This window comes from Antechinus flavipes, chromosome X, assembly GCF_016432865.1.
Source record: "Antechinus flavipes isolate AdamAnt ecotype Samford, QLD, Australia chromosome X, AdamAnt_v2, whole genome shotgun sequence".
NCBI lineage: Eukaryota > Metazoa > Chordata > Mammalia > Dasyuromorphia > Dasyuridae > Antechinus > Antechinus flavipes.
Genome location: NC_067404.1, coordinates 17706869 through 17729825, shown reverse-complemented (window position 1 = coordinate 17729825; position 22957 = coordinate 17706869). Strand labels below are relative to the sequence as shown.

The following is a 22957-nucleotide window of genomic DNA, read 5'->3' as shown; positions in this document are numbered from 1 at the left end:
GATTTGTGCCTCAATCACAGTTTCCTCAGGGAATGTCAGAATTTGGCTTCTGCAGATCCACAAGGAAAGAGAAAAGGAATCTTTAGTTCCCTTTAGCAATCAGGCTAATAACATAGCAAACATAAGAGAGCCTTTATTTTTACCGGGCGGAAAATGCAAAGCACAAAGAATTTGGACGTGGGCACAATGCCTGGCACATACAGAGGAGGCACTTCAGAAATGCTTGTTTGATTGGCTGGGCCCATAAGAATCTGACAACTCTCTTCCCCCTCCAGTGGTCCTATTTCCCTCAGTTTGAGGTCTCCCGTCATCAAGGAGGAAACCTTGGGGTCCCCAGAATCCACTGCTCTCCCTCTGCTGGGTCCACCTTCCCATGGGCTTAGATCTCCACATTGAGGGTCCTCACCTCCACCTCCTCCCAACAATCCTTTCACTCCCCACCTCCTAGGGCTGTTAGGAAAGCCCTTTGCAAAGCTGGAAGCCTGCAGAGACAAGAGCGTCTCCATCTCTTACTCTCCCGAGGTCTCTCTGCTGGCACGATGATGCTTGGGAGTAGCTCACTGATGGGGCTCTGGCCCCAAAAGTGAATTAAGCAGATTTCCCCCAGGGCTCAGCACCTTCTGAGGGGCAAGGGACACTGCCATTGAGTGGCCAGAGGCCATGAGCCACCCTAACAATTAATTGGCACCATGCGTTCCAATCCAACCGAGACAACAGACCCACAAGCATTTATTAAGCCCCTAGTGTGGTCCCGAAAATCTCCTAGGTACCAGGGATGGGGCAATGCCAGAAACAGTCCTATTCACAAGGGCCAGGGAATCCTTCTGGATCTCTGGGCCTGCTGAGCCCATTCAGAAATCCCCAGGTCACTGGCATGAAGCAGGGGCCGGGATGGAGAGAGGGCACAGCTCAGTGCAGCTCATCCCCACGGGACAAAAACACAAGGCAGGGCCCGTGGTCCCTTCTGCCCTGCAGGATTTCCAGCGGTGCCCTACTCTGGGGGGTCACTCCTGCCGTGAGGCTGGGGACACAGGCGGCTGCCCAACTACTCATTTCTTTTTTTTTTTTTATTATACCTTTTTATTTACAAGTTATATGCATGGGTAATTTTACAGTATTGACAATTGCCAACCTTTTGTTCCAATTTTCCCCTCTTTCCCCCCACTCTCTCCCGTAGATGACAGGATGACCAATACATGTTAAATATATTAAAGTATAAATTAAATACACAATAAGTATATGTGTCCAAACTGTTATTTTGCTGTACAAAAAGAATCGGACTCTGAAATAGTGTACAATTAGCCTGTGAAGGAAATAAAAAAAAATTCAGGCAGGCAAAAATATAGGGATTGGGAATGCAATGTAATGGTTGTTAGTCATCTCCCAGAGTTCTTTCACTGGGCGTAGCTGGTTCAGTTCATTATTGCTCCATTGGAACTGATTTGGTTCATCTCATTGCGGAGGATGGCCAGCTCCATCAGAATTGATCCTCATATACTATTGTTGTTGTTGATCCTCATATACTATGGAGATCATTATATACTCCTGGTCCTGCTCATTTCACTCAGCATCAGTTCCTGTAAGTCTCTTCAGGCCTCTCTGAAATCCTCCTGCTGGTCATTTCTTTCAGAACAATAATATTCCATAACATTCATATGCCACAATTTATTCAGCCATTCTCCAATTGATGGACATCCTTTCATTTTCCAGCTTCTAGCCACTACAAACAGGGCTGCCACAAACATTTTGGCATATACAGGGCCCTTTCCCTCCTTTAATATCTCTTTAGGATATAAGCCCAGTAGTAACATGGCTGGATCAAAGGGTATACACAGTTTGATAACTTTTTGAGCATAGTTCCAAATTGCTCTCCAGAATGGCTGGATGTGTTCACAATTCCACCAACAATGCATCAGTGTCCCAGTTTTCCCACATCCCCTCCAACATTCCACATTATCTTTCCCTGTCACTCTAGCCAATCTGACAGGTGTGTAGTGGTATCTCAGAGTTGTCTTAATTTGCATTTCTCTGATTAATAATAACTTGGAGCATCTTTTCATATGGATAGAAATAGTTTTAATTTCTTCATCTGAGAATTGTTTGTTCATATCCTTTGACCATTTGTCAATTGGAGAATGGCTTGATTTCTTATAAATTAGAGTCAATTCTCTCTATATTTTGGAAATGAGGCCTTTATCAGAACCTTTGACTGTAAAAATGCTTTCCCAGTTTATTGCTTCCCTTCTAGTCTTGTCTGCATTAGTTTTGTTTGTACAAAACTTTTCAATTTGATATAATCAAAACTTTCTATTTTATGATCAGTAATGATCTCTAGTTCTTCTTTGGTCATCAATTCCTTCCTCTTCCACAGGTCTGAGAGGTAAACTATCCTATGCTCTTCCAATTTATTTATAATCTCATTCTTTATGCCTAGGTCATGAACCAACTACTCGTTTCTTGAGAAACTTTGGGCTTTGTCATCAGAGGGGTCCTGGCAGAGGAAGCAGGGAAGTTGGGCCCAGGCTGCCCTTCAATGTAGGCAGAAGAGGCGGGATTTCAAAGACCAGTATGATTTCAGGGGCACAAACAGTGTCCTCCCCTTCTCTGGGATACTTGTTGGGGAGGGGCGCTGAGTGTAGGATTACTATTCTCCAGTCCTAATTCAGCCCCATTTTACCATCTGGGATATTCTTCTTTGTCCTATCACTGTCAATCTCATGACCCAGAAGTTCTCCTCTTTCCTCAGGACAGTCCTTGAGTACTGAATGATATTTTAGCCAGGCCAGGTCAGTCAACAAGCATTTATTAAGCATTTTGGTGGTGCATTATATACAGTACTAACCCTGGATTCAGGGAGATGTCAGATACTTCCTAGCTGTATGACCATCAGCAAATCAGTTAACCTCTCTAAGTCTCAGTTTCCTCATTTGTAAAATAAAGATATTTTCCTATTTCCCAGGGTTGCTCTAAGAATAAAATGAGAAAATATTTTAAGTGATCAGCATAGTGCCTGGCAAATAAAAAGCTCAATAAATCATTGCTTCCTTCTATATATGTGCTAAGTGCTAGGAATGTAAAAAAGTGACATCCTAGATAGCACCAACCTCCAAGAGTTATCGTGAAGATTAAATGAGTTCATGTGAGTAAAATACTTAGAAAATCTTAAGCCATCATATAAATGATAACTATTATTATTATTATTATAAAAATGTCCCTGTCCTCAAGGAGCTATTTCCAATGAATTACTGGGTCTCTAGTTTTATTCAGTTTCCTGAGATGCTTAGAAGACAACTACCATTAGTGGGGTGTCCTGGATGAAAATCCGGCTAAAGAGACCAAACAGGAGGAGTCAGATAAGTAGGTAGGGAACCAGGAGAGAGCAGTGTCAGGAAAACTAGGAAGATAATAGCAAAGGGAAGAAGGTGGTAGATGATGTCAATGTCCTTGGAACAGCTACAGTATGAGGTCAAATTTGTCTCCTTAGAATGAGTACACTAGGTCATCCTTTCCATTACGTCCATTCCGGACAGGAATGTGCAGCCATATTGGTCATTGGGCTTCATTTCTGCCTGACTTCTTAGAGACTGTCTCCAGCGAATTACTGGCTCTCTAGTTCTATTCAGTTTCCTGAGGTGCATCTGCTACTATGGGGCTTGGTTGACACATGTGGGATGCTTTTTTACCTCCTTCACCTCCATTTTTGGTTTAAGACCTTCCTCATGAGATACCCAAGACACAATTAAATATAAGTAACCTTTGTCTTTCCTATGGGGATTATGGAGACAGTTACTGTCCCTTGAAGACCCAGGTAAGAGCTCTGATACTGTTCCTGAAATTCTGTACTGTCAGACAAGTGGTCAGCCAGCCTTTGCTTGAAAGTTTTTAGAGAGAGGGAGGAATATGTCCTCCCCACTTCCTGGGGCAGCTTATTCTACTTCTGGAGATTTCAAAGGCTTGATCATTATCAGAGGATCAAAGGATGATTTTCCTGACATGGAGCCTGAGTTAGTCTCTCTGAAGTTTCCCTCACACCTCCAGTTTTTTCTCTCTGGAGACAAAGAGAACATAGTCAGCTAGCATTTATTAAGCACCTATTGTGTACCAGGCATTGTGCTAAGGATACAAAGAAAGGCAAAAGGCAACTCCCTTCTCTGAAAGAGCTCACATTCTAAAAGGGGAGAAAACAAGCAAACAACTACATACAAACCAGATCTACTGGAGATAATCAACAGAGGGAAAGCACTAGCATGAAGGTACTTCTTATAGAAGATGGGATTTTATCAGGGAAAGAGGGAATCAGCCAGTGGGTCACTGCAATAGTCCACGTGATAAGGGTCTGCACCAGGGTGGAGGCCTTAGCAGAGGGCAGAAGGAGTAGCACACCAGAGATGGGAAGAAGGTAGTTGACAAATGATTGCGGGGAAGGTGAGAGAGTAAGGAGCTTGGGATGACAACTAGATTGTAAGCCTAGGTAACTGGGAGAATGGAGGTACCCTTGGGGTATAGGTAGGTCCCAATTAGTGAGCTCTCATGAAGTAGTAACATACTCAGGAAGTCAAACAATTGGCATTATGTAAAATGGGGATTGGAAACATATGGAGTGAATTTAAATAATATGATCAATATTATTCATTATTCACCAAACCTACTCAGGATCCAGCTGTAACACAGAAGTTAGGAAGAGGGAGTTTGGGGAGAGAGGAAATGATTTGTTTTGGACACATTGAGCTTAAGCTGTCTATGAAATCTACAATTCAATATGTCTGAGAGATGAATTGCAAAGTCAGAGATGGACAAATAAATCTGAGGATCGTCTACATACTGACAATAGTTTAATTCAAGGGAGCTGATGAGAGCACTTAAGGAAATAGGATATAGGGATAAATGGGCTCTGGACAAGGCCTTGGGGGACTAAGGAGGCATGGTCTGGAAAAATATCTAGCAAAGGAGACTGAGGTGAGTCAGACAGGTTAGAGAGGACGCAGCCATGAGAACCTGGAGAGGATTAGCAGTTTCAGAGGCTGCAAAGGATGAAGAAAAGGCCACTGGATTTGATAATTAAGAGACTGCTATTACTTTGGAGAGAGCAGTTCCAATGGAAATGATTAGGTCTCCAGCCAAACTGCGGAAGGAAGAAGTGCGTGATCAGAAAGTGGAGACTTCCATTGTAGACAGCTTTCTCAGGAGTTTGGCCCTTAGAAGGGAAAAGAGCAGGGTGGCTGGGAGAAGTGAGTGTTCTGAGGCTGGGGCAGACATGGCTATGCTTGTAGGCAGCTGGAAACAGGACAGAGTGAGATCGAAGATCAGTGAGGGAGTGATGGGGGGGTGGCAGTATGCTGGAGAGAAAATAAGATACTATGAGATCACCTGGGCATGTAAAAGGGATGCTTTGGCATCCCTCACAAGGCTCTGGATTTGACTGAAAGTTCTTGGCAATCTGGCTGCAGCCTCCCTCATCAGGCTGCCTACACAGTTTCTGCCTCAGCCGCACCTGCCTGTGTACCTTTCCCAGAACAGGAAGTGACAGGTCCTCAATTCTTTCCCCCAGGCTGTTCGGCATACCTGGATTGCTCTTCCTCTTTATCTCTCATAACCCATAGATCCCTTTTTAAGACTCACTTCTCCTTTGAGAAGGTTTTCATCTGGGCAGTGGATAGCACCCTGGCTCTGAAAGTAGGAGGACATGAGTTTCCATCCAAATCTCAGACACTTAATACTTCTAGCTATGTGACTGTGGACAAGTCACTTAACTCCAAGTACCTTAAGTAAAAAAGAAAAAAAAGAAGCCTTTCCTTCTCAGGATCACTTTTGCACCCCTCCCTATTTCAAAATCACTTGGCACAAATCTTGAATGTACTTAATCCCTGAACAGGTATCCTCTCACTAGAAGGGATAAGTCCTCACTGAGGGCAAGACAGTTTCCTTTTCATCACTACAGCTTCAGTGCATAACCAGTGCCTGGGACCCAGGAAGTGATGCACAAATGCTCGCTGACCCACACTGGTGACCCACAGGCAGACTTGGCCCAGCCCTCCACCTCTGTGACTGGTTTTCATCATACCCAGTGGGAGAGCCGGTGACTTTGTAGTCAGGAACATGAGTTTGAAGCCCAGAGCTGCCCCTTGTGTGACCCTGGGTTGTCTCGCTCCTCTCTGCACCTGCTCACTCCTCTGTCCAGACCCTCTAAGGTCTTTCCCAGTTCATTATGTCTTTGGTCCATTGTGGGGGAAGGGGAGAGTGAGTTAGGAATGAGATTATTTTGTAGACCTACCACTGTGCCTTTGACCAAGAAGTGATTTCTCCCATTTTATTCACTAAAATGAGTCTTTGAGGAATGTGCATGTCCTGGTCAGGGTATGGGTAGATTAATGAAAAAGGGGCCCTTTGTACCTGCTATTGCTTCTTTGGATCAAGCATCACTCATTCTCTTGGACTGTGTAACACATCCTTTCACGGTCCAGTATTATGTGAAAGATGCTGCACATGCTTTAGTCACCCACTTCCCAGTGAAGTATGTTGATGACTTTCTATTTTTTTTCCCAATAATCTTGATGGAACGCATGACACATGTTGAGGCAGACTGAGCCCCCGCCTCAAGATATCATTTTCATGACCATAGAGAAACATGCATTTACTCAAGCAGAAAAAATTCTCCTTACTAACCTTATATAATGGAGAGCAGGAAAGGGCCTGCGAGATTATCTAATGCCAGCCATTCATTTTACAGAGGCAGAAAAGGAGGTTCACATTTGATTTCAGGTCGTTTCATCCCAACTTAATGCTTATTCCTATGTGGAAGGGACCCAGAAAAAGAAAGTCCACCAGCCATTGTTTGAGAATCCCGAGGATAATTGAATATGGGAGCTCAAAGAGAATCTTAGAGACCATCTAAGATGATTGTCTCATTTTATGGAATATAAAACGGAGGACCAGAGATGGAAAGGGACTTCCTTTTCAGGTCAAATAATTAGGAAGGAGCAGGATTTACACTTGAGCTCAAGCTCTTTAGCTCCAAACATAACAGTTCTGTCACCACTGACCCACCTCCAGGGGCCTCTTAGTCTTGGTCCAAGGGGTCAGACATTAAGAGTGGGCAGAGGGCTTAGAGATGACCTAGCATGTGCTCATTTTCACAGATAGGGAACTGAGGATCAGGAGGGAAAGAGAAGGGGTCAGGATCACACAACTGAGAACTGGCAGGGCTGACTTTTGCATCCCGATCCAGACCCTTGCCACTACACAGAATTTGGTTTGGCGATCAGTTACTTCTCACCAGCTCCTTCCAGTACTTGTTGAGGTAGGTGGCCATTATGGAGGCTTCTGTATTACAATGTACAATGTACAACCCGAGTAAAGTCCAGCCATATTGTTGGGGAAAATGACAGAGCCCCAGCTTTATCTATCTTAAATAATTATGAAAAACTTGAGAATGCTGCTTAACACAAGGATCGTTCCTGATTTCATAGGACTAACTTTTTGATGAAATAGGCTACCTATCTTCTGGACACAGTCAATGCAAACATTTATATCATGTAATAATACAGATTTGTTTTAAAAGTTATCTTTTCTTTTTCTTTTCTTCCCTTCTTCCTTCCTCCCTTCTCCCTCCCTTCCTTCCTTTGTTTTTTCTTTCTTCTTTCTTTGCTCTCTTTCTTTCTTTTTCTGTTTTTTCCCCAATGGAAGCAGGGGAGATGGAGAGAAAGAAAATAAATGTTTGATATTGAAAAAATAAAATTTAATAAAAACTTTAACATTTTAAAAATTAAAATGGAAGGAAGGGTGGAAGTGATAGCCAGATACATTAGACTCGCCCACCAGGGCTAGGATATGCAAAAGAAGGACATGGAACAAAAAGGAGATGTCCCAAAAAGTCAATGGGATACTATACTTAGTGGGTACTGAGAGAGGTTGTTACTAGGGATGATGTTATCAGGCCAAACACTCCTTAACTATTCTGTACTAATGCAATTTCATGTTTGCTAAATGTCAACGGACCTTCTCATTATACAAAACAGGGAAAAGAATACACTGACTAATGAGGTTATATTAAGAAAAAAACTGATTCAAGTTTAAATGTTGAGGATAAAAAGGGACTATGAATTTTTAAACTGCATAACCAGAGGCCATCTCATCTACTCACCTGATTTCATAAGGCATACAGTCTGTCTCTATGGTTATGGAAGAAAATGATGTCAAGTACAAGATGTCCCCTCTTAAGATTGTAGATATAAAGGGAAAAATAAGTGGGCTTAGGGAGCTCATAGAAGAATTACTTTTTCACATTCAGATAAACAAAAGAAGAAATAGGTCATTTTCATAGCTCAAGATCAGAAGAAGAAAAAAAAATTCCATCAATTTCTTTTTCTTGTCTTATTGCTATAGCTACCATTTTTAGTACAATACCGAGTAATGATGGTGATAATAGACTTTATTAATGGAAAGGCTTCTAATTTATTTCCTTTACAAATAATGCTTGCTCTTGATTTTAGATAGATACTACTTATTATTTTAAGACAATCTATTTATTCTTATTCTTTCTAGTGTTTTCAAATTTTAGGTGTTGTATTTTGTCAAAAACTTTAAGAAAAAAATGGGATGAACCATAAGTAAAGTTCTGAAGAAAAAACTCAGATTCAGATGGATTTGTAAATGAATTCAGTCAAACATTCAAAGAATTGCTAATTCTAATGTTACGCAAATTGTTTTCAGTAACATGAAAAGGTATCACTGAACTACATTGTATTAAATCTTATTAATACAATTACCTAGGAACCTCCACAAATGATTTGGAACCAGAGAAACAAAGAATCAGAGCTATCCTGAGAATGATATTAATTCCAGAATATCTAAGAGAAGATACAAGGTACATGGAACATCTGGGACTCAAAATGTGCTAATTAAGTGGACACTAAGAGTGGATTATCAGGATAAAAGGAGACTTAATATTGCTTATCATTTTTCATGTTATTTATGTTTAAGCTCTCTTGTTTACTTTGGGGACATATAACTCTCCCTTTTCAAAATTAGTCCACTGTGAGCCCTCTAAGTAATTTGATCTGTAACATGACTTATGCAAAACTATGAATTTATGAAAAACATTATGGATTTGGCTTATAGATAAGTGATGGAGAAGAGTAGGTTGCCACACCCCCATAAATCAAAAGGGGGGAAATTGAAAGAATTGAGGAAATGAGAACAGCAAGTGGTTAATTGTAGAAATTGAGTGAACCACACTGACTCCATTTTATGATTCAATTAAGGAGCTAGCTTAGTTTCTATTCAACTGTAAGTGTAGTCCAATTTCATTCTTGTGAGAAAACTATTCAACTATAGGAATTGGGAGAAAACCTTATTGTGTTCTTTGAACCTACACCTGTGTGGGTGGGAAACCTTTTCTTGCTGCTTAGATACCCTTAACTAAGGAAGGAGGTTATACTGACTAGAAACTCAGTCAGGTCCAAAGATTGATGTAAATTTTTTTCACAATTGTACATCATAAACAATCCATATGTCTTATCTGAAAACTGCCCCCCATACTGATCAATCAGTAATTGTTTCCATGTTCCCTTGATTCTTTACAGATACTTGGGGAGAGAGACAGACACCTTTTCTGAACTCAGGGAATTGCACTTATTCACTCTCCCTACCCCATGCCTTGAAAAATTTCTAATCTTTTATCCAATTAGAAATCAGATTACCTGGTATTGTATTGTGTCCATTTACTTAATTGGCCTTATTTGATAAATTGCTTTTAATTTACAAAAGGCTGTCTCTCCTCCCCCCTCCCAGGAATTTAGGGTCCAGACCTAAGCTGAGGAGGTCTGGTCCTGATTTATTATGCAATTGGCACTCATTGCTTAATAAATTAATATACTCAGAAGATCAAAACTTTTACCTTTCACTTGTAACAGAAGGAAGGCAGCTAGTTTGAAAGCAATCCCAGGGTAAATTTTTTTAAAGTATCCAGTTTGCCATTTTGGAGAGCAATTTGGAACAATGCCCAAAGGGCAATTACACTGTGCATATCCTTAGATCCAGCAATACCACTACTAGGTCTATATCCCAGAGATATCCAAAAAATAGGGGAATGGACCCCTAGATATCTAGGTCCATAAATATCTAGAAATATTTATGAGTTTTTTTTTTTTGTGGTGGCAAAGAAGAGGAAATTGAGGAGATGCCCATCAATTTGGGAATGACTGAACAAACTGGGGTAAATGAATGTAATGAAATATGATTTCCTATGAGAAATGATGAGCAAGCAGATTTCAGAAAAACCTGGAAAATTTTATATGAACTGATGCAAAATGAAGTAAGCAGAGCCAAGAGAGAATATAATTCACAGTAACAGCAACAATGTAGGATGATAAATTATTAATGACTTAGCTCTTCCCATCAACACAGTGATCTAAAACAATTCCAAAGAACTCATCCAAAAAATGCTATTTGCATGGAGAGAAAGTACTGATAGAGTCTGAATATAGACCGAAGCCATATTTTTTTACTCTCTTTATTTTTGTGGTTTTTTTCTTTTTGGCCTGCTTCTTCTACCACAACATGATTAACACGACAATATGTTATATGACTGTACATACATAACTTATTTTAAATTGCTTCCCGTCTTAAGGAGAAGGAAGGGAGGGAGAAAGGAAAAAAAATTTGTAATTCAATATTTAACATGTATGTAAAATTTTGTCTTTACATGTAATTGAAAAAAGAAAATATTATTTAGCAACAAAAAGTATAGTTTTCATTTTAAAGTTTACCTGAAATTTAAATAGCTGTCTCTTCTTAATCCCCCTGTAACTCCCCAGTTCAGAGGATTTACCTCTCTGACCCTATTAACTTCACTCATCTCAGGCTAGGTTCTCAAATAAGGTACTGGGGCGAAAATCCTGGAAAACTTGAGTTATATACTGGTCTCCAAAATTTATTAGCAGTATGATCTTAAGCAAGTTATTTTAATCTCTGCTTGCCTCAGTTTCCTGACCTGTAAAGAGGAAACTAATTATGGTATCCACCTTGCAGGGTTGTTTGAAAATCAACTGAGAAAGCACTATATAAATGTTGATAATTATTCCTTTTTTAATTGATATAATTGTTCCCTACTTGATAATGCTAAAGTGGATTTTAGATGTGATTAGTATAAAATACCAAACATGATAACATTATTTTTTTAACATGGCACAATTTGGAAATGCATTTGGCTGCATTGACATCATCTGGTAATAAGTTTTGTTTCATGTTTTAAATACATGATATTGTATATGTTACTATTATATTTGAAAATTCTCTTGTATTGTGCAATTTGGGAAATTATACCAGAAATGCAGTTAGGCAACTAACTTTTTAAATCTAGATACTGTTAAATTGTGAATTGAAATTTCCAAAGAATAATAAAAACAGTTATTTGAAAACTTATAAAAACAGATATTTGAAAACTATTAAATATTTAATGGAGCATATTTTGTTTTAAAACAGATAATAAGAAATGTGCCATATAAAGAATAAGTTTTCATTTGAAAAGTTTTGGTTATCAATTATAAAAATAATCAAACTGTATTAGGGTGGTTTAAAGCTGTAACTTCAATACATTCATATGAGTCAATTATCAAATATTTCCATTTATTTGAAACCCAGAAGGTGGTTAGTTTCAATTTATAAGTAAAGAATAAATGCAATGTTAACTATCAGGGAAAAATGAATAAAAATAGTCAAACCCTGTGTTGTGATCAGTGAAATTTTGCTATTTGAGGTAAAAATTCTCAGGACTATAATTTGCTATGAGTTTTAATTATTATATGGAGGGTTGTCTGAATTGTAATGAAATCAATAGTGGAAAATGACATGGTTTGCAGTCAAAGAACTGGTAAAGGTGAAGTCTATGACTGAAAAAAGTTTGGAGACCAACTTTGGCATGACCTAAAGTAAGTAGAATCCTCGATTCAGTTTTTCCATTATGTATTTCCTTTCTGAATAGGAAATTTCTGTACCTGGTTAATCCTGAGCCTTGCTTTTGATACCTTGTGGCTACATGATATGACTCATGGTTGCAATCAAATGCAGCTAAAGGAGTTTTCTCCATGTCATTGTTATTGTTAGAACTATTCCTCCTTTTCCTTTCATAGAAATTTTTATAATCAGGGCAAGTGAGTAGTAGAATTGTACTTTTGTAAGTCCAATACTAAATCTATTAATAAAGAGATTGATACTGAAACATCTCTGAGTTAGTATCATAAGATGCAAATATGAAAAATTTTATAATTTTAACTTGTATGTCACATTTTAAAATAGGGACTATATTTTCCAAAAGGGGAATTAGACAAGGGAATAAGACAAAAATATAATGCAAAAGTATTTTAATTAAGTAGAATAGTAAATTTTAAGAAAGAAACAGGATTAGGCTATTTTCTCTAAGACTATCTACACATTGGTTTTCAAATGCATCTACTCTGGAAATTCAGGCTTTGGATATGTTTTAGTAATAAGCTCTTTAATTTGGACTAAGGATTTTACATATAAAATTGTATTGATAACTGTAAAGAAAATGAAATTAATCCCCATTTTAAAGTATCTGCTTGATCATTTTAAAAGGAGAAGAGTTTACTTGACAGATCCTTATAAATTTTTAAGATTCTTATATCGGATACTGGGTTTAGGTAAAGATAAAAACAGCAAATGGTATATTTAAAAACAAACAAACAAACCAGAATTCTCTGAAGTTTCGAGTTTGGAGAACCAAATTTAGGAGATTGTACTAAATTACATTGTCTTATTTCTAGGAGAATTATCTAGGAACCTGCACAAGTGACTTGGAACCAGAGAAGCATAGTCCCCTTCAGAGTTGTCCTGAGAATGATGTTAGTTCTAGAATGTCCAAAAGAAGAGATCCAGGGACCAGTTGACTACGTGGAACATCTGGGATTCAAAATGTGTTAATTAAATGGACGTTGGGAGTAGATTACCAGGATAAAAGGAGACTTAATATGGATGATCATTTTTGTTATGTTTAAGTTCTCTTGGTTACATTGGTGGCATATAAATCTCCCCTTCCAAAATTAGTCCATTGTGAGCCCTATAAGTAGTTTGATCTATAACCTGACTTATGTAATTCTGATCATGAACTTATGAAAAACCTTATAAATTTGTCTCATGGATGCCTGATACATGGGGAGAAGCAGCTTGCCCACTCCCCCATGATTTTGCAAACAATATTATTTATATTGGTAACCCTACAGAATCAACCAAAAAGTAAATGAAACCACTAAATAAATTCAGTAAAGTTGCAGGATATGAGATCAATTCCTGGAAACTAGCAGCAGTATAGGATGATGCTCGCAGAACCTATCAGGAAGATCTACAAGGAGAATTCAAATTAACTACAGAAGCTATAAAATATTTGGGATTGTACCCACCAAAAAGCACCCAGAAATTAAATCCAAGCATAAAATACTTTTGCAGAAATAAAGGCATACTCAAATAACTTAAAATATATTGCAGTGCTCATGTATAGGCCAAGCAAATATAACTAAATAGATAATATTACCTAAACAATGGTATTTAACACCCTATAAAACCAGTTTCCAATGTATTATTTTATGGAGTTAGAAAAAATAAAAATGAAATACAAGTGGAGGGACAAAAGGTCAAGAACTTCAAATTTAATAATCTAAAAAGGGTCATAAGAAGCGGTTCTATCAGTAGGAGAAACACAAGTATGGTACAAAGTAGTAACTACTGAAATAATTTTGTACTGCTGCAAAAAGAAAGAGCTTGATCAGCGCAACAGATCAGATATACAATATATGTATTATTATAGCAAACACGCAGTTGCTACAATGCTCAATTAACTCAAAGGCAAGAGTTAGTTTGTTAAAATCACATTTGATAAAAAGTGCCCTGAAATCTGAAGAGCTGAAATTAGTTATGGACCCCAAAATGAGAAAAACAGGAAGGCCTTTTAGGTCTTAGCTTAAACTTAAACAAATTTAGGTTGACTTAAACAAGCTGTGATAAGTAACTCTCAAATCTACCTATCTTGCCCCAAATTCTCTGTTGATCACCAATCTCTCATCACCAACTATTTTCAGACATCTCAGATTGAATTTCCAGGAAGCATTTTAACCCCAGAAGGCCCAGAATGACACCCCCCCACACACTTTTCCTGTTACTGTAGGCAGGGGTCCTCAAACTACTGCCCACGAGCCAGATGAGGCAGCTGAAGACAATTATCCCCCTCCCCCAGGGCTATGAAGTTTCTTTATTTAAAGGCCCACAAAACAAAGTTTTTGTTTTTTACTATAGTCAGGCCCTCCAACAGTCTGAGGGACAGTGAACTGGCCCCCTATTTAAAAAGTTCGAGGACCCCTGCAGAGGTTAACATCTTCCTTCCAGGCTCACAATTTAGGAGTCATGCTCCCTCCTCACTATTTTCTCATTTTACTCCATTTCTAATCTGTTGCCAAAGCCCGACAATTGCACCTTTGTACCTATCTCTCTAACACACTCCCTTCTCTGACAACGCCACCATTGGCTGTCACCACCACACACCAACATTATTGCTTGCTAGTGGCTTGGCATGCCTCAAATTTCTCCCCAATCCAAGTCATTCTCCATTCTGCCATTGAGGAAATTGAGAGAATTAGGAGAGCAAGTAGTTAATTGTGGGAATTGTAACTTCATCTTATGTCTCAATTATGGGTCTAGTCTAAATTCTGTCCTGTGAGAAATCTTTATTTATTAGTGGGATTTGGGGAGAAAACCTTATTCCACTCTTTGAACCCAACCCTGTGTGATCAGGAAGCAGGACCACTGCTACCTATTGCTTAACGACCCTTCATGGAAGAACTGGGTTATGCTGACCAGAAAGCCAGCCAGACCCAAAGACTGATGCAAGGAGTTTTCTCACAATTGCACATCTCAAGTAACCCATATGTCTTCATCTAAAAACTAGCTCCATACTAATTGTTCCCAAGTTCTTTTGATTGTCTCCAGACACCTTGGGGAAGTGGGACAACTACCACTTTATCTGAATTCAGGGAATCGTACCATTTCACTCTCTTCCCAACTTGGAAAGTCCCTCATCTTAGAACCAGTTAGAAATTAGATTATCTGGTGTTGCATTGTTTTCTTTTCATTAATTTGCCTTGTTTGATTAATTGTTTTTAATGTAGAAAAGTCTTGTATTGGGTTCAGCCCTAAGCTGAGGAAGGGGCCTCATCCAGATTTGTTGGACAATTGTTGTGCATTGCTTAATAAATTCATATGCTCTGAAGCTCGAACCTTTGTTTTCCTCAGTCATTTCATCTTTTGCCTGCCACACCATTGAAGTGATATTCTTGAAGCACAGGTCCAACCATGTCACCAGCATATTCAATATTCAATATTCAATAAACTCCCCAGGCTCTATTATCAACTCCAGAATCAAATTCAAAATGACATTCAAAGCCCTTTATAACAGAAATCCCCCCCTACCTTTCCAATTTCATTGCACTTTACTCTTTAAACACATACTCTTCCACCCAGCAACACTGGCCTGGATCTTCTACTAACAAGACACTCCATCTCTCTGCTCTGGTCATTTTCTCTTTCCTCCAATAGAAAATTCCTCCAATTCACATGAATGATTTCCCTGACTTCCTTTTAAATTCTAAATAAAATTCTATCTTTAATGGAAGGCTTCCTCAACCTCTCTAAATTCTAGTGCCTTCTTTCTACTATTGTTCTGTTATTGTCTGTTGTTCTGCATATAATTTGTTTTGTATATATGTTTGCATATTGAGTCCCCCTTTTAGATTGTAAGCTCTTTGGAAGCAGTAACTATTTATTGACTCTTTATATCCTCAGACTTGCCATAGTGCCTGACACATAGTAGGTACTTAATAAATGTTCAGTAATTAGTTAGTTGAAACAAGCAATAGGAAAGATCCCAAAATAAGAATGGACAATTTTGATTATGTAAAATCAAAAAAGTTCTGCATAAGCTAATCTAATACATTTTAATGAGAAAGGAGGAAATGTGTAAGTGGCAAGATCACTGCAGTAAATTTTTCTGTTTAGTGTTCCATATCTATGATATATAAAAATTGGTTTGAATTTTACAGTGAGAGCCATTCTCCAAGAGATAAAATGGTCAAATGGCACAACAGGAAGTTTCCAAAAGAAGATATTCAAGGTATCAATAATCATATGATACAATGCTCCAAATTACTAATAATTAAAGAAATACCAATGGTTCAATTTGGGAATCAGTGATTCTGCCTCAAACTCATCAGAATCAAAAAGATGAAAAAGTAGAAATGACAAAATGGAGTGGAATGGAGATGTAATGGGAAAATAGGCATACTAATATACTGTTGCTGGAGATGTGAATTGGTCCAACCATGTAGAAAGCAATTTAAAATGTCCTCCAAAGTTAATAAACTGTGCATACATTTTAACCAAATCCATAGCATTACTAGGCCTATTACAAGAGGACCCATATACAAAATTATTATGGCAGTTTTTTTTTCCCTCGTAGTCCAAAACTGAAAACTAAGGGAGTATCCACCTATTGGGGAATGACTAAACAAACTGTGATATTTAATATATTGAAATATAGTTGGCTCAATAAGATGTAAGGAAATTAATAGTTTTAGAGGAAACAGGGAAGATTTCTGATTAGATAGTCAGAAAAGTGAACAAAAGTAGAAGAACAATATATGTGGCATTCCAGAAAATAAGCAACTTTTAAAGATCTTAGAATTCTGATTAATGTAATGATAAACTAAACTTCAGAGGGCTGCAGATAATCATGGCACACAGCTCCTCCAAGAGAGCTCATAGGCAGAAAATTCAGAATGACATATGTATATCAGAACTTGACCAGAATAGGAATTTGTCCTATTAGATCATGTGTAACAATTTTTAGAGTTTTATTCTGTTATTGTTGCTATTGTTCTATTGCGGAGGGAGGTGGTAACCAGAGGAAGGGATGATAAAAACTTTTGCAAAAACATCTATTTTGTTATAGATTTTTCTTAAAAAGTATCTTTAAAAGTCAGTTAAATCAGTTACAAGTTTTAGAGGAGAACTATCCTTTTCCCCTTATCAGTTATTTTAAATGGGGAGCTGTACAAAACTTGTCCCTTTCTGTATCCAGTTCCCCAATAAGGGACAACAAGGGAGTGTAAAATTGCTAAAAGAGATGGTTTTTGCAGCGTTAAGGACTTTAGAGCTCTGATCAATAACCGATTCCACTTAATCCAGCTTCTGACACAAAAGGGGTATATTCTCAAGATGCAGGATAAAACATAACATTTGTAGACATGATCCATGTGGGGTTTTGTTTCCTTTAAGTATAGATATCTGCTGAAAGTTCTGTTTTTATGGTTCTTTTCTAATGGAGTTGACCGTTGGAGTGAAAGGTCAAGGGGAGATAGGAAGTGCAGGAAGGGGAAAAAACGAGGGTGATTGACAGTTGTCGGTGGTTTTTGTTTGTTTGCTTGTTTAAGGGAGGTACAAAAGCAGAGCCAGGAAAGCGCACAGACACCTTTGAAAAATATTATTATGAACAATTATTAAAAGTGATTATGGACTTAAAGCCACACAAGAAGAGGTCTGCAGGTTCATGTAAAACCCCCATTTTAAACTGCTTGATGATGTACTTGGGAATGTCCCCTTTATCAGGTACCTGCCTGGGGAGGATAGAATAAAAATCAATATACAATTGAATGAAAGTCCCGAGAAAATGATTGGGAAGGATGGTTTCCCATACTGGCTCCTCTCCTGGTCTCGGACGCCTTCTACCCCACCCCCACACCAGCAGGCCGGGGAGAAGATGGTTGGAAGGAACCACGAGCTCCCATCTTGGGGACACCAGAGGGGGAGAGGGTTACGGGGCTGGGGGGAGTGTGCGGGAGGGAGGAGAGGACGCACCAGAGGCTCTCTCCTAACCCTTCCCATCAAGAGGCGTGAGTCGGAAGGTTGACCATTGACCCCTAGCTGGTGGGGAGGGGGAGGCGGAGGGGGGGTAGAAGAGTTGCATAGACAGAGATGATGAGAAGCACGCATGCGGGTGGACAGATGGAGGGCGGGGGTGGGGAAGGGGTTGAAGGTAGGGGACACACGGACACACACACACACACACTTTCTTTCACTTATATACACTTAAAAGATGCAGACAAGCGCACGCGCATTCTTATAACGGTATACCGATGCGACGAAATCCGCCCATTGGACAACGAGGTTTATGATGGGCGGGGGGGGGGGGGGAGAAGGGGAAAGAACGTCAGGGGGAGGTGTCGAACGCAAGTAGAAAACGAGACATGCGCTGATATTACGTCGGGAAGAGCGGTTTACCTCGGCCAATGAAAAACAGGGGTGCATTAACCGCTTATTGATGGGTTGGAGGAGGGCGAAGCCCTGGAACCTCTACTGGGACTGGGTGGAGTGGGCCCTGGGTTATAACGTGGTGTTTTGGGAGCGAAACCAGGTTTCCCCCCGCTCCCAAGGCAAGGACTAGGGTCACTCGGCCGGTAGAGAGTTCTTTCCACTGAAATACGGGTCCGAGTGAGGAGGGGGAGAAAAACAGGCCCTTGTGACGCAGCAAGCACCAGAAACAACTCGGGGGGCCTGTGAAGTACGATCCAGAGGCGGAGCTCTCGGCGAGGGGGGGTGGCGGGGACGTACTAGAGAGGAAGGAGGGGCTGGCGCTAGATGCGGCTTAGCAGCATGTCCGACGCATTTTGGGATGGGGCTGGGGGTGTGCCCGGACTCTGGGGTTCCGACCTCAGGAAAACTACTCCTAGGACCTCTGATTGTGACCAGGGAGGGCTCTACCCCCATCCCTCCAATGTAATAACAGATCCCGGGGCAACTCACTGAAGCCATCTATCATTTCATTCGATACAATCATGACAAGGGGCAGACCGCGTATGCCCATATTTGGGGGGGACTCCACAAAGTTCGATCTACGTGGGTACCCCTTGTCTTCCTAAAAACTTTCATCAGTAAAAGGAATGAGCAAAAATAGACGTGGCCAAAAAAAACCACAATGGAAAAGAAGCCGCTTCATAGAATGAGAAATTCTGATAATCAGCAGAGTCAAAATTGAAATAGTGACAGTGGCAGGGTGCTTCAAATAAACAACAGTGAAACTATTGGCTATTGTAATTATAATTATTATTTTTGCTGAGGCAGTTGGTATTGAGTGACTTGCCCAGGGTCACACAGCTAGGACGTGTTAAATGACTGAAACCACATTTGAACTCAAATCAGGGCTGCTGCTCTATCCCCTGCGCCACCTAGCTTCCCCTATTGTAATTATTTTTGCAAAAGAAAAAGTAAATGCCAGAATCACAAATGAAAGAGTATATAGCACGGAGGAAATGATTAGAAATTATTTTGTCCTGTTATTTGCCAACAAATCTGATAAATCGCATAAATAGTTACAAAAACATAAAACATCAGATGCAGAGAACAAAAAATAGAGCATTAAAATAGCCTAATCACAGTAAAAGAAATAGAACAAGCCATAAATGAGCTTCCAAATGGATGGTACCTTCTCCTTACAAATAGATTTACAAGTGAATTCTATCAAACATTTAAGTAGCAACTATCTTCAATTTATATAGATTCTTTGCAAGAATAGGGAAACGATATGACCTTGAATTGGCTAAACAAGTTGTGATGTGTGTTTGTGATGAAAATTTTAGAAAAAAAACATGGAAATACTTGCATGCAATAATGAAGAATGAAATTCACAGAACCAAGAGGTTGGATATAGTAACAGTAATATTGTTTGAAGAATGTGAGTATTATAAATATTCAACTATAAAGAATCTATGAAATAAGATGCCATCCACTTGGAGAGAAAACTGCTAAATAAAGATAAGCATCATATGGTTTTTTATGTAAATAGATAAAGATATTTTTAAAGGTCAAATGGTCTTTTGTTGTGTGTGTTGGAAAGACAAGGAGACAGCTTGAGACTTAAAATGCATCAAAATAAAAAGAATGGAAAATAGAAGGTACTACCAAACCACCTTCTATGAGTCAAATATATTCTTAACTACTGAACCCAGAAACAGAAAATTCAAAGAAAGAATACTAGAATATAGGATGTCAAGGCTGACTGTGATTATGCGAGACTGTCACAAGTGTAGGGGGCAATAGTATCAGAGCTAACAGTAATTTGAGAACACAGCACATCAATTTCGGAGGCCATCTAGAAAGCAGAACTTACCAGTGACTGCAGGATACTTAGAAAATGCAGAGTCAGTCTGAAAAGACCGCTGCTCATAGAATGTCACATCTGGGTTTGACCTGGCTCCTAATTGTGGATGTCTGAGTTGGGAGGAACCTGATAAAACAGAATCAGCAAGGCAGAAGTATTAAAACATAAAAATTGAGAACTTTTATTTGGGGTTGGGGGAAATTTTGGATAAACTATGCTTGCACACATATCCTACCCTCTATGTGTGTGCTCTTATGTTTAGAACAGAAAATGTTCTAACAGAGGTTGAAGCAATTTCAAGGCTTTCAGAACACCTCTGGAATGCTGAATGTCAGAAATAAAAGGAGCTAAGAATATTGGCTTTTCCTCAGGCAGGGTCCGAAGAACATAGAATGTCACATCTGAGGAGGATTTTTAGAACACTGAATATAAGGAAACAGAAAAGGACCTCAAAATATCAAATGTCTAAGCTAGAAGAAGACCTTATGAGTATAATAGAACAGGATTCCTGCCAAGATAATTGCCTGAACAGGAGATATATGACCCAGGTTTCATGGAATGGGACTACTTAAGTAAAAGCTTAAAGTTTGCATGGGAACCTCCCTCCCCCCCCAAAGAATCCAATGAGAAGTGACAAGGGGTGACTTTATCCTCCTATATATTGCACATGTGCCTCAACTCCATCCCACCATTAGCATGTTCTTTCTTACTTTGTTCTTTTATTTTTGTTTTAATTTTTAGTGTTCTCATGTCATTTATAAAGAAAAATTACATTCTTCTTTTTTAAACTCTTACTTCATCTCTTTGAGGAATTTTAGTTGAATTTGTGTTCCAAATGTGTTTTTCTTTGAGGCTCTCATATAGTTGTGTTAGACTGCGTCTCTTCTTCTGTGAACCAAGATAAGCTAGATGTAATCTAGCAGCTGATAGAAAGATTGAACATCAACATCTTGGGTGTCAGTGAGCTTAAATATATGGGATGGGTGAATTTAATTCAGGTAATCATTAAATATACTACCGTGTGTAAGAATTTCTTAGAAGAAATGGAATAGGAGGCAAGATGGCAGAGAGGACACAGGCTTCTTTCTGAGCTCCCCTTCTACCCTCACTACTGATTACAAAATTCAGCGTCCGAAATAGTGCTTGACTGGTAGAATCCACAAATATTGGGAGTACAACAAATTACCAGTAGAAGATAATCTGGAAGAATGCCAAAAAAGGTCTATATGGATCCTCCAGGCAGGAGGAGGGCAGTGCAGGCAGGGAGGCAAAACATGGAGGCCAGTGCAAGTTGAGCAGACCGGGGATGGAGTGCAGTCTCTGTGGGTGGAGAATTTGTGGGGAAGACTCTGGCATAGGTTGGCTGCTCTGCTTGCCAGTTGCAAAGCAGTAGATCAGCAGAAAAGTTAAACAAACACAAAAGATAGAGTGTACCCCAAAACACCAGAGGTTCACAGGACCTGGTTACAGGAACCCAGCATCAGGAGTGACTCAGCATGATTACAGCACAGCTGTGTTCTGCAGTGCAGCCACTCTTTGCAGCCTGTTGGCAGGACAGCCACTGCCTGTCTGTCCCTGTTCTGTAGAGGAAGCTGAAGCTGGGAACCTCCTTGCCCTAAAGGCAGACCCCAAGCGGTTTTTTAAAAAAATGAGTAAAAAAGCAAAGTGAGCTCTAACTATAGATAGCTTCTATACTGAAAGAGAACAGATTTCCAACCCTGAGGAGACTAATATCAGACAGTCTCCAGACAAAATCCCAAAGCGGGGATATAGCCTCATTCCCACTACACAAGGCTCTCCTAGAAGAAATTTAAAAAGATCTTAAAAGAAAGATGGGGAAAGGAAAGGAATGCTTGGCAAGAGAGTATGGAAAAAGCATATAACTCATTAAAAGAAAGATTTGAAAAAGAAAACAACTCCTTGAAATGTGAAATGGAAAAATTAAAGAACTTCCAGGGAAACAGGATTTGTGAATTGGAAAAGATAAAGAACTTCCAGGAAAGTAGGATTTGTGAATTGGAAAAAGAAAATAACTCATTAAAAAATGTGAAATGGAAAAAAAATTCCATAGAGCAAAACAACTCATTTAAAAACTCAATTGGACAATTACAATTACAAAAAAAGTAAAAAAAAAAATTAAATGAAGAAAATAACTCATTAAAAATCAGAACTGAACAAATAGAAATGAATGATTCATTGAGACATTAAGAATCAGTAAAGCAAAACCAAAAAAAAAAAAATGAAAAAAATAGAAAAAATGTTAACTATCTATTTGGAAAAACAATAAACCTGGAAAATAGATCTAGGAGAGATCTGAGAATTATTGGACTTCCTGAAAATTATGATAAAAAAAAGAGCCTAGACACTATTTTTCAGGAAATCATCAAAGAGAACTGCCCAGATATCATAGAAACAGAGGGTAAAATAGACATTGAAAGAATTCATTGATCACCTACTGAAAGATATCCCAAAATCAAAACTCCAAGAAATATTGTGGCTAAATTCCAGAATTATCAGGCCAAGGAAAAATACTACAAGCAGCTAGGAAAAAACAATTCAAATACAGAGAAGCCACAATAAGGATTATTCAGGATCTAGCAGTGTCCACATTAAAGGATCAAAGGGCCTGGAATCTGATATTCTGAAAGACGAAGGATCATTGTATGCAGCAAAGAATCACTAACCCAGCCAAAATGAGCATTTTCTTCCAGGGAAGAAGATGGACATTCAATGAAATAAATG

The 22957-nt window shown here is 39.0% G+C and overlaps 1 long non-coding RNA gene across 1 annotated transcript in view; it reads right to left on the bottom strand.

Annotated features, from left to right (window-relative positions):
- Nucleotides 1-22957, bottom strand: part of LOC127543234 (uncharacterized) — a 106325-nt gene that overhangs the window by 54639 nt on the left and 28729 nt on the right. The window contains exon 2 of the long non-coding RNA XR_007949169.1: nt 20225-20341. This is a non-coding gene — a long non-coding RNA (uncharacterized LOC127543234). The remainder of the gene's footprint in view (nt 1-20224; nt 20342-22957) is intronic.